We start from the raw sequence: 13,694 nt of genomic DNA on the forward strand, positions 1-13,694 counted from the left end.
AGAAAACCTGAGAGCTATGACACACTTCGGACAGCACTGTGTGCTGCAATACACTGGGTCTTGTTTGAATTTTTGTGGTTAAGCCTCTTCTCTGGTTGAAACTCATCACGGTTCCCTTCAAAGCCTGCATTAGTTCATGCCTGTACTCAGACAGCAGCTGCTGTTTTTAATGCCAGCCATGAGCCTGTGTGACATCTGTAATCTGAATGTGCTCAGGGCTGCCATGTGAAAATGCCAGGTTGGTGCTGTGTCACCTCCTCAGCTCAGCTGGTCCCTCAGCCTCAGAAGGGGCACACTGGTCACAGCCTGGCCAAGCCTGGCTTAGTGTCCTTGCTCTCTCTGGACATGCATCATCCAGGCTTTTCCAAAGGAGACAGCCACTGGTGAATGAGAGGAGGGCTCAGATCTCTTTCTGAATGTTGAAATCAGGAAACAGAAGAACAGTGGAGAGGAGGGATGAGAAGGAGGCTCAGAGCCAAAAGGAATCTATAGGCAATCCCATTAAAAAAAGTGTCATAGCAGCACTGATAGAAAATCTTGTCCTCTGTAAGTTCATCTTGTGGAAAATGATATGCTATGAGTTTGAGTCCCAGTCTAAGGGGGCTTTTTAAGTGATATAGGTTAGTGGCTGAAATACAAAGATGACAAGGGTGATCTCTGTTTTAGACTGGAATTAAGCATGATTTTTTTTCTTCACCATCTCGGTCATAATAGACACCAAAAGACATCATACTTGTATTGTTTCTATGTTTTATTTTGTTTAAAAGAAAATGGTAATACTTTATTTTTAGTTTTGCCTTTAACCTAGTTTGTTGGTGTGTGTTGGATTAAGCGGGGTATATGAGCACAGAGACCTATGCACTTTTCAACCTCTCATTTAGCAGAATACTGAGAAAAGTGAGTGGAGTTGTCCAAACACTAGAATGCTTCAAGAGCAAAAGAGAAAAACAGCCCAACATGTATCTTATTACTTTGTTGAGTACTCCAGCATAATCTGTTGTAGAAATACATCTTGAAGGCAGATCCATGTACAGCAGGATAAAAAAACAGTCAGAGTTGTGGTTTTATATTCCAATTTATATTCATGTATTTTAATATTTCAACTTCTACCTCCAGTTAATTTTAAATGAGAAATGTTTCACTGGAAATTGTAGCTTTATTTTATCAAATAATAATTTAGCAAAATTAATTGATACAATGCATTTCAGTGTGAATCTTAATCTATTAGAATGTCTGTCCTTTTCCCTTGCTCAATATTATTTTTTTGTGGCATACTTAATTTTAGATCCATGACCTATGGTCTTTAATAGACTTTCTGACAATAATGATTAGGATAGTGGATATGAGGTATCAAATTATCGATAACCTCCTTCACTGAGAGGTGAATCATCATCTGATGGGGATATTCTGCTTAAAACATTGATCATTAACTGATTTACATTTTCTATAATAAAATCTACATTTGCCTTTCTGCAATTTTTGTAGAAAATATTTTAAAATGTATGCTTTTAAAATATGGTGGGTTTTTTTTAGCTTGCAAGGTGTTTTTCAGGAGATTTTCTTTGTTTGTTTTTCTAAAAGCTACAACTAAAAATCCATTGGCTTGCAGTCCCTTATTTCTTTTATAGTTTTTGTTGGAATCAAACCTTTCATATGAAACATTCAAAATGTAGCTTAAATAAGCATGAATGAAACCCCTATGTTGAACTCTGCCTGGCAATGCATGAGATTTGTACAATTCTCATTATATTCTGGGAACAAATGGACCTTAAGATCACATTGGAAGCCTTGATTAAAAAAGTGTAACTAAGATAGGCTCCTTAAGGATTATTGACGTTTAATTTAGTATTTGATATGAACTATCTAAAGCCACATCAGGAGAAACCAAATATTGCTTTACTCTAAGTAGTTTTCAAAGAAAGAGCAGATTTCACAATTGAAACTCTTGTTTGAATTGGTTGAAACTGTCATCCTGAATGTCTCAATTAGAATATTTTAGCAGTCTTCTAAACCTTGAAACATAATTGGAATTGTAATAAAATATTCCACCTTCAGTGCCAAATGAGATAGTTGCAAGCCCACTTTAATTTCAGTGAGAAAGTCTCATTTTGACAAAATTTATCCTCTGTTTCAACCTGCACGGGACGCATATTCGGGCTAGTAACTTTCTGCAAAAAAAAAAAAATTCCATGATAAGCACAGTCCCTGCTGGCATTGTCTTAAACCTTTAATTTTTTAAGCCAGATAACGTCTGTAGACATTCTGTTCTTGCACATTTAGGGAGCAGAAGTGTTGCCTGCAAATCATACATGATTTATTAAACCAAACACTGTTTTTTGGCTGAACGTTCCTTTCCGCATGTTTCACAGGACTGTGCATCCACATACTTTCTTTGAAAACATCTCATTGTATCACCACTTCCTTTATGGCTAAGAATTTGATGATTACCACAAAATAATTACTGTCATTTGCCACCCATTTGTGATTCCCATTGAAGTACAGTTTCTAAAATATTTCATGTGGTGAGCCTGGAGTTAAGCAGAACAAAGGAAGGGAGCGGATGCACTCAAGGCAGCTTCTGCTCACAAGGATTCCCTGGCATAATAACTCTGTCATAAACCCCACCATAACCACTGGGTGTTGATCCATCAATGTTATCACAAGGGAGGAGATTACAGATAACCTCATTGGCCTGAAACACTTGTCCTTTCTCTCAGGGAGAGAGCTGCTTGGAGGGGAATCAAGCAATGTTTCACAGAATCACAGAATGGTTTGGGTTGGAAGAGATCCTAAAGATCATCTCATTCCAACCCTTCTGCTATAGGCCACTAGACCAGGTTGCTCAGAAGCCCATCTAATCTGGCCTTGAGCACTTCCAGAGATGAGGCATCCAATCTTCTCTGGGCAACCTCTGTCAGTGCCTCACCACTTTCACGGTATTTTTTCTTAATCTCTAATCTAAACCTACAAACCTACTCTTTGTTAGTGTAAAGCCATTCCCCCTTGTCTTGTCACTCCCAGCCCTTGTAAATAGTCTCTCTCCATCTTTCTGGTGGGATCCCTTCAGGTGCTGGAAGGCCACAATTAGGTCATTCCTAAGCCTTCTCTTTTCCAGGATGAGCAAACCAAATTCACTCAGCTTTTTTTCTGTCATGAGACTGGGATCAGATGCTCCATAGAGAGGCTCATCTATTAAATCTTCCCCTAAAGGAATGGATTTGTTCCTGTTAATTACTAGCCAGAAAGAGTCACAGAACCCTACCCAAACCCATGCTTAATGCAAAATACCTGTTTGCCTTCAGGTTTAGAAAATAAATGCCCTTAGGCCTGTATCAGAAAACGAAAACAAGATAGAAAATTTAGAAAAAAATCACCCTTCCTCAAGCCATATTCAGTCTCAATTTGGCGCTGTATCCTCAGCAGGCAAGGGGGGATATCGCCCCAGAAAAATAGAGCTTTTACATTTAAACCAAGATATTCTCAAGTGGCGTATTGGGAAGTACAAAGATAACATTTTATTCTCCAAGCCATATGGAAGGGTTTTCAGCAGCTGAGGATAGGAAATTGTGTAGAAGACTCTGACAGGCTAAGTAAAGCAAACTAAATCCCTTGCACTTAAACACCATTAGGAAATGCCTGATGCTGGATCACCACTTTGAGGTGTGAAGGTGGGCTGCATGCTGACACAGGTAATAAATGGAATAAAGCGTTTCAGGAGTGATTGGATTAATAATGTAATAGCTGACTTCAGAAGCTTACTGGCTTTACCTAAGGGGATACTTGTCCCAGATATTGAACCAAGTCAACATTGGCAACTCCATTATTTTTATCATTATTTATATTACTGAAAGAAGCCTTTGTTAAAATAAGTTTATATTTACAGAGGACAGAGTGGTTTTAACTAGAAAGGTATTTACATTTTCTCTTAAGTTTACCCCAGAAGGGAGGATCTGTGAGCTTGGCTATGCATTCTGAAAGAGTGGAATCCATCTTTAACACATTGATTCTGTTCAAATAGCATTTTTCCCCATTATCACAAAGAAAAAAAACAAAAAAAAACCCTCAAAGTATTTTGTTGTATTTCATTAATATTACCTACAGTTAAATCATATATTCAGTAAAACCAATATTTTTCTCAATTGTTTCCAGTCTGGAAATGTAATACTGTATGAACTGAACAAATAGAAGAGAATATTTTTCCTGCTTCTTTTTGTTTCTTCCTTCCCACCAAGGGCATGCCAAGCAATATTTAACCTTTAGAACCCAACCTTTAGCTATCAACTATGAGAAATATAATGTATGCTCTAGTTTTGGCCTGATAAAGGATCTCTCTTCTTCGGCTAGTGATTTCCAGCAAGTCACTGCTCTTGTGAAGCAAATGTACAGAATATATGATGGATTTCAATTTTAAAATAAGATTTTTATTAAATTCTATTTTCAGATTTAGACAAATATTTCTTTTCAAGTCAAATAAAATTTCAGGTCAATCAAATAATACCAAGAAAAACATCATCAAAAGATAGAGAAAAATTTCTGAATTATCACTTTATAGTAACACTTTACTTTTTAGAGTGGATTTACATCCCAAGTAAAATTTTAAATAAGGAAAAAATAGCTTTCAGGGCAGCTAAGGAACTAAAAAGCCAAACTGCACAGGCATTGTTAAGCACATAGAGTATTCCTGAGAGATGTGTGTGTGTGCACAGCTGCACAGCCACAGAGCCCATATGGCTGTGTATAAACAGTGAGTATCTGTACATGTGTGTATGCGCATGTGAATGTTTTATAACCACATTGGCAGGTAGGCAGGAAGACCTGAATATAAATTAGCCTATTTCCAGCACTCCTTATAGTGGCTGAACAGCTCTGGAGTTTGGATTAGAAGTGAAATAAGACAGTTTGGGTCTTGTCTTAGAAACAAGGGGATTAAAGTTGGGTTTTAAACTAAAGTAGGTTCAGAATAGCTTTCTCCAAACTGCAGTGTCTGCCTACGAGACAGATTGCTACTGAACATGCCAAGCTGACCTCATTCTCTACTCTCCCGTACAAACTTAAATGCTCTTATTTTAGAGCAGAAGTCCTCATCTAGATAAAGGATTACATTTTTCCAAGGTATCAAATCAATATCAATCAATTTTTGTACAAATCAAGCCTTTTTTTCTCTGTCCATCTCCAAAATAGTTGACAAATCCATTCAAAATCGTTGCCCTGACCTTTTCCTTTTATGTTCTCTTCACTTTTCTTTTGAAATCAATGCCTTTTTTGCACTTTAGAAGCATGTTACTTCATGGGCATTGTTCTTCCAGCACAGTTCTGTTTGTTATACCCAGTTACATGCTCAGCCTATGCCATGTGGGAAATCTATGTCCTCCAAGGGGTCTTTAGTAAAGCTTTTTAATTCACTCCCCATGTCACCTGTGTTTCATGCTCCACATTGTCCAGAAAGTGCCCATGCATCTCACTTCCTCCAGCTGAGTGCTCAGTTAAGTTCTGAAAAGGTTGACCCAAGTACCAGAGTAACTTCTAACAGAAGTTTATTGATTATTAACTTGAAATATAAAAGACTTTTTCTTCTAAACTCATATTTATCTCCATTAAATTAGAAAAGTCTGTCAAACATGTGAATTACTCAGATTATGAAGCTTTAATTTTATGCCTTAAAAAATCTATTAATTCAGCTGCATGTAATACTTCAAGGAATATTTGGTCATTGATTTTTTACTAAGAACTTTTTATTTTATTGTAATTATTTTTGAAAATGAATTGATTTTTTTTGTTCTTCAAGTACTTATAATTTCATTTGCTATAAAGAAAGCTAACTGAGTTTTTCAAAATCTCACCAGGACAAATAAAGGAGAGTAGATTTCATTAAGCCATGTTTAATGTATCCTAAACCAAAACATCTTCATAGGAACTCTGGCAAAACATGTTATTCACTTTTAACAAGACCAGATGAAAGTTTGTTTTCCAAATGTATCTCAGAGGATGCCCTGTTTAAATCTCTGATCTTGAGGTAATCTTGTTTTCTAGGTGAGCTCATGTAAATCTAGGCTTATTATTTCAAGTTAACCAACACTTCTTTTTTTCCCCACTCTAACAGATGCATGAGATTCATGGCAGTAATCCAACTGCCATCCTTGAATTTAAACATTTGCTGAGCTGTTTCTGTGGGTTGGAGTTGTGAGTCTTTAAAAATCTTTCAGGTCATGGTGGTTTATCTCAGTTTCCAGGTAGTATCTGTTTCTACTGCCTTTATAGTAAATAGTTACTGCTCTTTGCTTAGATAAGGGTTATGCCTCTTATCCTTACCCATGCTTTCCTTGTGGCTGCTATTTTACTGATCCCCCATATTATTAACATGCATGTCTCAGTCTCCCTACACATTCAGTGATGCTCAGAAGGGGCAGTTACCAGTTCTTCTCCACACACAACCATAGGACCTGATTTTCTTCTTCCACTGCATCTCAAAATGCACCATCCCAGCCACGACAGTACTGGCTGCAGAACTGGATTGGATGCTGCTTAAAACAACCTCTGTTCCTTTGACCTGAGGCTGCAGTCATTCTTGATAGGAGACAGGATATTTTCTTTCTGGACAATGAGGATTTTTTATATTCCTCCAGTGCAAACCCTGACACCAGAGTGAGCCATGGGATAACTAGGACATGCAAACAAAGACACCTGTGTGCCTGATAAGCAGAGCTCTGCTCAGCAGCTGCTGGTTTGTTTCCCAAATAAGTTGGCAGGTTGATTAAGATGGGGTGAATTAGGAGCATAATCTGTTACAGAAAGCGGACACCCCATAATTAAGATACATTTTTTCCACCACACTATCTCTGCTCTTATGTTGATTTCTGAATTTCAGTTTCATGCTCTGTGTCTGGTTTGAATGAGAAATATTCAGTCCACCTGGTGCTGTCAGTTGCAAGTGATGTCTGTTTACTCTGTGCATTAAATTAGGCAATTAACTGCTTGAATGTATTTGTACAGATAGCCAAGTAAAATTTTATTAAAATACCTAGCTGGCTGTAAAAGGCCTTGATTGACTTGGATTAAGGTTGCTCTGACTCTATACAATGATCATATTGCATGTACTAATATGGAAGTCTTTTGGAAAAAAAGCCCATGTCGTGGATTGGAGAGCTGTTAGAGGAATGTTTATGGGAAATCAGACAGCAGAGCTCACAGAGACACCCATAAGTTCTTGCCTCTAATACTTCTGGCTTTTGCCCTGGCAGATTTGAGAATCACTCAAGTTAAACTATAGGCAGTTATAACAAACTGAAATCTCATGTAACTTAAATCTGAAAGCATCTAAGGTCAGGTAGTAAGGCTAAATTCAGGTTAGTCTGGCTGTGCTAATAATTTCTCACTTAAAAGTTGCTTATCACACTGAGCTGGTGCCAGAGCTGACACACAATGTGGAGGAGCGTGATGCCAAAGACAAGGCTCCTCTCGAGAAAGGCTCTGGGACAGATTTGCTGCTGTCACAAGTGGCATCTTTCCCTTAGTCTCAGCTCCCATAGAAAGTGGGAGAAAAAAGAATCTGTTTCAAGGCATTTCCAAGAGGTGGGTAAAATCTGCCATGACACAAAGTTTATTGACTTTATAGTGTAATAATCAATGCCCTTGTATCTCCCAAATACCTTAAAATATATGCCTTTTAAAACTTTAAAGTGCTTGGCAGAGAAAGATTCAAACACAGAAGTGCAATATTTCTAATTCTTCCCTGGAAGCTGGAGGGATAACTCTCTAATAATTAAACATTTTCAGAAATTAACTAGTAATATAATTTTAATGATACGGTTAATTTTTAATTAGAGCAGATGTGTTCTGACATTTACCGGAACCATTGTATTTTCATTATTAACAGCAATTTACCTATGATTTGTGCATGCACGTGCCAACAACATTTTTATGTTTATAAAGAAAGAAAATCACACCTGAATCCCAGCACATGTTTTGTATTTTATTGGAGGGTGTTTTCTCCACTTTTTTTTTTTCTATTTTGGGTTTTATGATTTGTAGTTAAACATTTCCAGGAGGTCTTTACATAATTCAGTGTTTTTTTATTAATTCCCCTCAGGAAAAAAAAAAAAAAACTGAAATTAAAAAAAAATAAATCTGGAGAAGCAGGAAGGTGGTTTTGCCAGAATCAGACCCTTGTGAGCAAGCCACTTCCTCATCTGAATTCACAGCCAATTACTTAGTGTTGAGAGGGCTGAATTTGGGTCTTGCTTGCAGCTGTAACAGGAGAATGGAATAGCTTTGCCTTTGTGCTGGATAACAAAGCTCAGGGCTGGATTCTGAAACAGCATCTCCATCCTCTCCAAACTCAATGCAGAGTTGGAAGCCAGCACTCAGGAATACCTATTCCTGGTAATCAGATCATGGTTTTCACCTTCTCAACAAGAAAATGAGAGAAAATAGTGCAAAAAATACAGCTATTCATTAGAGAATTAAGGGAAAGCCATGCTAGATATTGAGAGTTCAGCAATTCAGTGATCAAGGAGGCCAGTCAATGGCAATGCTGATATCTTGTATCTTGATGTGGACACTGACTTTTGGTCCTAAACTCTTCAAAGATTCTCAAAACCCTTTCTTGACAACCGTTTCCTGGACACAGTTGTCTCTTACAGCTAAAGAGTGAGTTCTCTTACCTATGTAAAGATCAAGTCAATTGTTTTCTAAATTTCTCCTTGTCCATATGGAAAATAATTTTAGTTCTTTCAGAACTATTTTGCTTTTCCTCTAAATCTACTGTTTCCTAGACTAAATAACCTCAGTCTTTCACCCTTTTTGTGCATCATGTTTGCTAAAGAATTTATCATTCTTATTGCTGTTCTCTGGACTGACTTTCTCCAGATTTCCTGAGGGAATGCTAGAAACTCACACGTTTCTCTTGCTGAGGTCTCACCAATGGAATCACCACTTCAGCATGTTACCCAAACCACTCCTATCAATATGACCTAACAGAAGAACTGCTTCCCTCCCTTCCCCAAACATTGCATTGAGGGTTCCTAATGGATCTGCCATTTGTCCAGACTTTTTTCTGCAAGAATCCTTCCTGTTCCTATTTTAGTCCTTTTGTATTTGTGCATTTAACGTTGTCTTTCCTAAGAATAGCACTTCATGCATTTGCTGTTGTTGAATTGCACCTTATTGATTTCAGTTATCCAGAGTGCTTGTGACCTAGGGGTATCCAGAAATCTCTCAATTGTAATGGAAAGTAGAGCATAAATCTGCATCCAGGACAGATATCTGTGGAATCTCATTAGAATTTCTTTTCACTTTTGAATAAAATAAAGAGGAAACTTTTCAAAGTATGATTTTTGCTCTAAGTTCATATATTTTTAGATTATGTTATCCTTGAAAATAGAAAACACAGAACTTAGTAACATGAAAGTTTTATGTAAAAATGAAGGGTTTATAGCTCAGTTCAGTTAAATTACTGTTGCATAATTTAAGTTAAAATTCCTTGGTTTTCTGAGTGTTGCTTCCCCATCAGACAATCTCTGAGCAGACTTTAAAACTTCACATACCTCTGCCTCCAGTACCTACAGGATTTCAAGTTTAATAAAAGTAGATATGATTAGTAATACGGTTCAAATGTAATTTCTTAGTTTAGAAAATTTGGTAGATTGTAATCTAAGCTGTTTTGGTGATTTTTTTTTTCCCCTGCTGTGTCAAGCAGATTGAGCTCTTAGTCCTCACAGTCCATGGTATGTGTTGGGATGTAGATTTTTTTCTTTTAGGCTGAACAATTCAGGTGTCACCAAAATATGTTATGACAAACACCTAATGGTGTAGCTAAAGCTGCAAAAAAATTCAGTTTACGTCTTGTGAACTTGGACAGTGTTGAACTGGTTTTAAAAGCAGCTTCCCACACAGTCCTCTGAAAATTTGGAAATTCTCCTCTAGCAGTGCATTGTAATTGGTCTGAGCCAGCCCTGCCTTTTTTTTTTCATTCTAGAAATTTTCATTCTGTTATGCTTTGTGGAGCATAGCAGGCTGAGTGTTGAGGGATAGGTATTTATGTTTCTGCTTCCTCAAATTAAAAAATAATGGCAAATAAAATGCTTGGTTTGTGGGATGTAGTTTGGTTGAGACAAATGCTTCCATTATTCAATGGAACACAAAATGCTGATTTAAAATAAAGGGCATTTCAAGCACCCTAGAGGCCTCTACTAGGTCATCATTATTTAACTCCTTTTTTTCTGAGCATGGGGGGGGTTGGGTTGGTAAAGAAATATCACTTATTTTTATTCATTTACTGGTGTCCATAATTCCAGTGAAACTGGCTGCATTTGATGTGAACAAACTGTACATGCTAAAATTATTTAGTGTCATAAGAGCTGAACACCAAATAAGAATGTAAAAAAATATCTTTTTCTAGAGCCTTTACAGTGTGATCATGTGCTAAAATCAAAAGACTGGAAATTCAATACAGCAATATTTCAGTGTGACTGGTGAATAAATTTGTTGTCTGTAATGAGGTCAGAAATTCCAGAAAAATTTAAATAATCATATTTTTCTGGAAAACCTATCTGTCAGAAAGTGGCAGATATTTTGAAAATGGCTGTTGTCATTTCTCTTGTTTTTGCTGAATAAAGTACTGCTTTTAAAAAAAAATGAATGAATATGTTTTCCCAGAGTTTTCCACCTAGCAACACAAGAGGAAGAGCTGAAGCTTCTTTTTGCCAGGAGATTGCCTCCTTTGGGAGTTTGTAGACTCTGGCAAAGAATCTGAAAGAGCCATCAGTGATACCCGCTCCCAAAACTAAAATGAGTTGTTATTACTTTGACTGCTTTGTTCAGCTCACACTTACCTAAGGCTCGTTCCTTCTAACATTCTCCTTTCTAAAATGTACAGGCTTTCAAGTTAGGTTTGAAGTCACAGACACATTTTTTCCCCCCCCATATTTACCAGCTTTTGAAGGTGGCTATGGTTTGAACCCTGCTTACTTCTGGTCTTCCTGTTTATCTCTGCTCAAATTCCGCTTTGCAGTCTTGCAGTGCTCAATCTGCAGCAGTTATTTTAACAGCCAGATAGTTGTCAGAAACACAGGAGTTTAGCTTTTCAGCAGGATAAAACCAAATGAAATGCTTTACTCGAGTGAAAAAAACACATTATTCAAGCAAAATCTCTTGCAATGACAGCAAAAGGATAAAACAAGTTAACTGGGATTTTGATTTCGAGTTTTATAAGAGGATTGTTGAAATAAATGGTACTGAATTAATGCAGCAAAGATTTACTTGTGAAAACTTCCCTTAGTCTTAAATATGTTACTGCTTTCTTTTCCTGTAAGGGCAAGTTGCCTGAGCAATTCAGGTGCCTCTTTACCAGAGTGATGGAAGCATTTGGACTCAATTACCAGCCAGCTGATATTTTGGGTCATGGCACAGGTCCATGGCTGATCTCCAGGGTGGATTTGCCCCAGCTAGTGATAAGCACCCATGCAACCAGTCACTCACTATGCTTCCCAGAGGGACATGGGAGAAAATAGGAGGAATGGGAGCAGGAAAATTCATGGGTCAAAATATAGACTAAGAAATCACCTACAAAGTACTCCAGCAGCCAAAACTGACTTGAGTTGGGGAATTTGACATAATTGTTTTTGCCAATTAGCATAAATATTTTATTACCTATTCCAGTATTGGGAAACAAAGGAGACAGCCATTGAAACACCTTTCCTCCCCCATTTACAGCATCCACTTCACTCCAGATTCCTTTCCTTCTTCCTTTCTAGTATCTACTTCATTACTTCACAATCTTGCTAGAGAGAGGTTGCTCTCAGTCCCTCCACTCAACCTACAAGCAGTCCAGGCAGTGGGAAGTGATTTCTCTCTGCCCACTCCTCGTTTCTCATTCTTCCTGCAAACTTGGATGGCTCCTCCACAGGCTGTGGCCCTTTTGCAGTGTGCCTGCTCCAGCATGATCTCATCCACAAGCTCCTAGTGGCTTCAGCACCAGCCAATGATGAGAGAGCAAATTATATGATGTGTTATTAACAGGTGAAAAGTCACGGATGTAAATAGTTGCCTTTCATTTTTCTTCACAGGGAACATTAAAAATACAGTACTTGTACCAGCAATTTTATATCTTGAGGGCAAAGCCTGAATGTCTGCAGTGCTGTAGTTGACACTTGAAATGCCACATCCCAGAGACATTCTCTTGTAGTGTAGAGCAGTCATTAGTGCTTGGTGTGACATTCCTACTGCAGTGAGCAGAAGGGACTCAAGCTGTTTGCCTCTACTTTGTATATAAGAGCTGGGATTCTTTCTATTTCCAGGGCAGTTTTCTTCATCTTCCCTTTCCAGATTTCTCATTCATCATCTTTGTTTAACTGCCACTTTGCTGGATTCAACAATTTGGTGGGGGTTTTGGGGTGGATGTGGAACAATTCTGTTTCTGCATTTGAGTTAGAAACCTTTTAAATTTCTGGCCAATTTTTATGAAAGAGGAAGAAGGGAAACATACTTAGATCCTTGTGGGTTTGTAGAAATCTCCTTATCTGGTATTGCAGCCTCCTGCTTCTGGCAAGAGCAAACTCTTCCTTCCTACATTGTTCTTGTCATCAGAAGCCATGTATATTTTTGAGAGAAGAATTCTGTGTTTGTGTTCATTTACTATTTCTGTGTGAGAGATTTCTTTGTGTGAGTGAAATCTTGTTGGTTCATTACCTTTTCTCTGAAGGTCTTGTTGCATCCTGGGTGAGAATGCAGTAGCTCCTGCCTGTGTCCTTGGCCCTCTTTAAAGGCAACTTGCTCTCTGTCAAGTCAGCCTTTGTCTTTTATAGACATGGTGACACTTCAGGGTTGATAATGCATGGGTTGTGCATTATTTAGAGAGACTGAGATGTGGTCTTGATTCAGCCTGCAGCCAAATACTAACTCTAAGACTAGCAAGACATAGTGAGAAATTCCTAATAAAGGATGCTTATCTATAAGAGCAACTAGAAATATTACCTTCTCTGTAACTGGAAACCCAATCTCAGCTGATTAAAGCATTCCACCAGGTCTTTATTGAATCCTTGGCCACTCACATTTCTAAGAAAATAACTTGCCATCCAGCTGGTACCCAGGCTTTGTTAAAGAAAAAAAAAAGAGGAGAGAAAGGGAGGGAAAGCAAAGGGAAAAAAAAAAACCCAATCCTATTATTATCATAAAATTCAAAAGATTGTTCACATCCAAACAGTAGGAGGTGGACAGATTAAACTTTTAGAACTGTAACAACATCTCTCTTAGTGCACTCTAGTTCAGCAAAGTGAACCTTGTAAGAGTTGACATCCATCACAACATTTCCTGCAGTTACCACTCCGTTACTTAGACCAAATCCCCAGTTCTGGCTTGCAGACTATAATTTGGAGACATTAAATGACTGTACTGTGGAAAGTATCTGATGATGTATTGTACTTTAGAATAATAAAACTACTAAAATTGCAGCTTTGAGAACTAAATCAAGTATATAATTATCTGTGTTTGTAGGATTTCCTCTAACACTGTTATGTTGTTTAAGCCATACCTTTCTTTGCCTTTTGTTAATAACCCATGTTCTTAGAAAGAGGATCATGCATTTAAAAATGCTCTTGGCACAAAGCCCTATTCCCACCTCCTTTCCTTCCTTCTTGCTGACCCATAACAAATCTGACTTTGATTTGACTTCACTTTCAAATGCAATGGCAGAGGCCTTA

Source organism: Vidua chalybeata, chromosome 2 (genome assembly GCF_026979565.1).
Source record: "Vidua chalybeata isolate OUT-0048 chromosome 2, bVidCha1 merged haplotype, whole genome shotgun sequence".
NCBI lineage: Eukaryota > Metazoa > Chordata > Aves > Passeriformes > Viduidae > Vidua > Vidua chalybeata.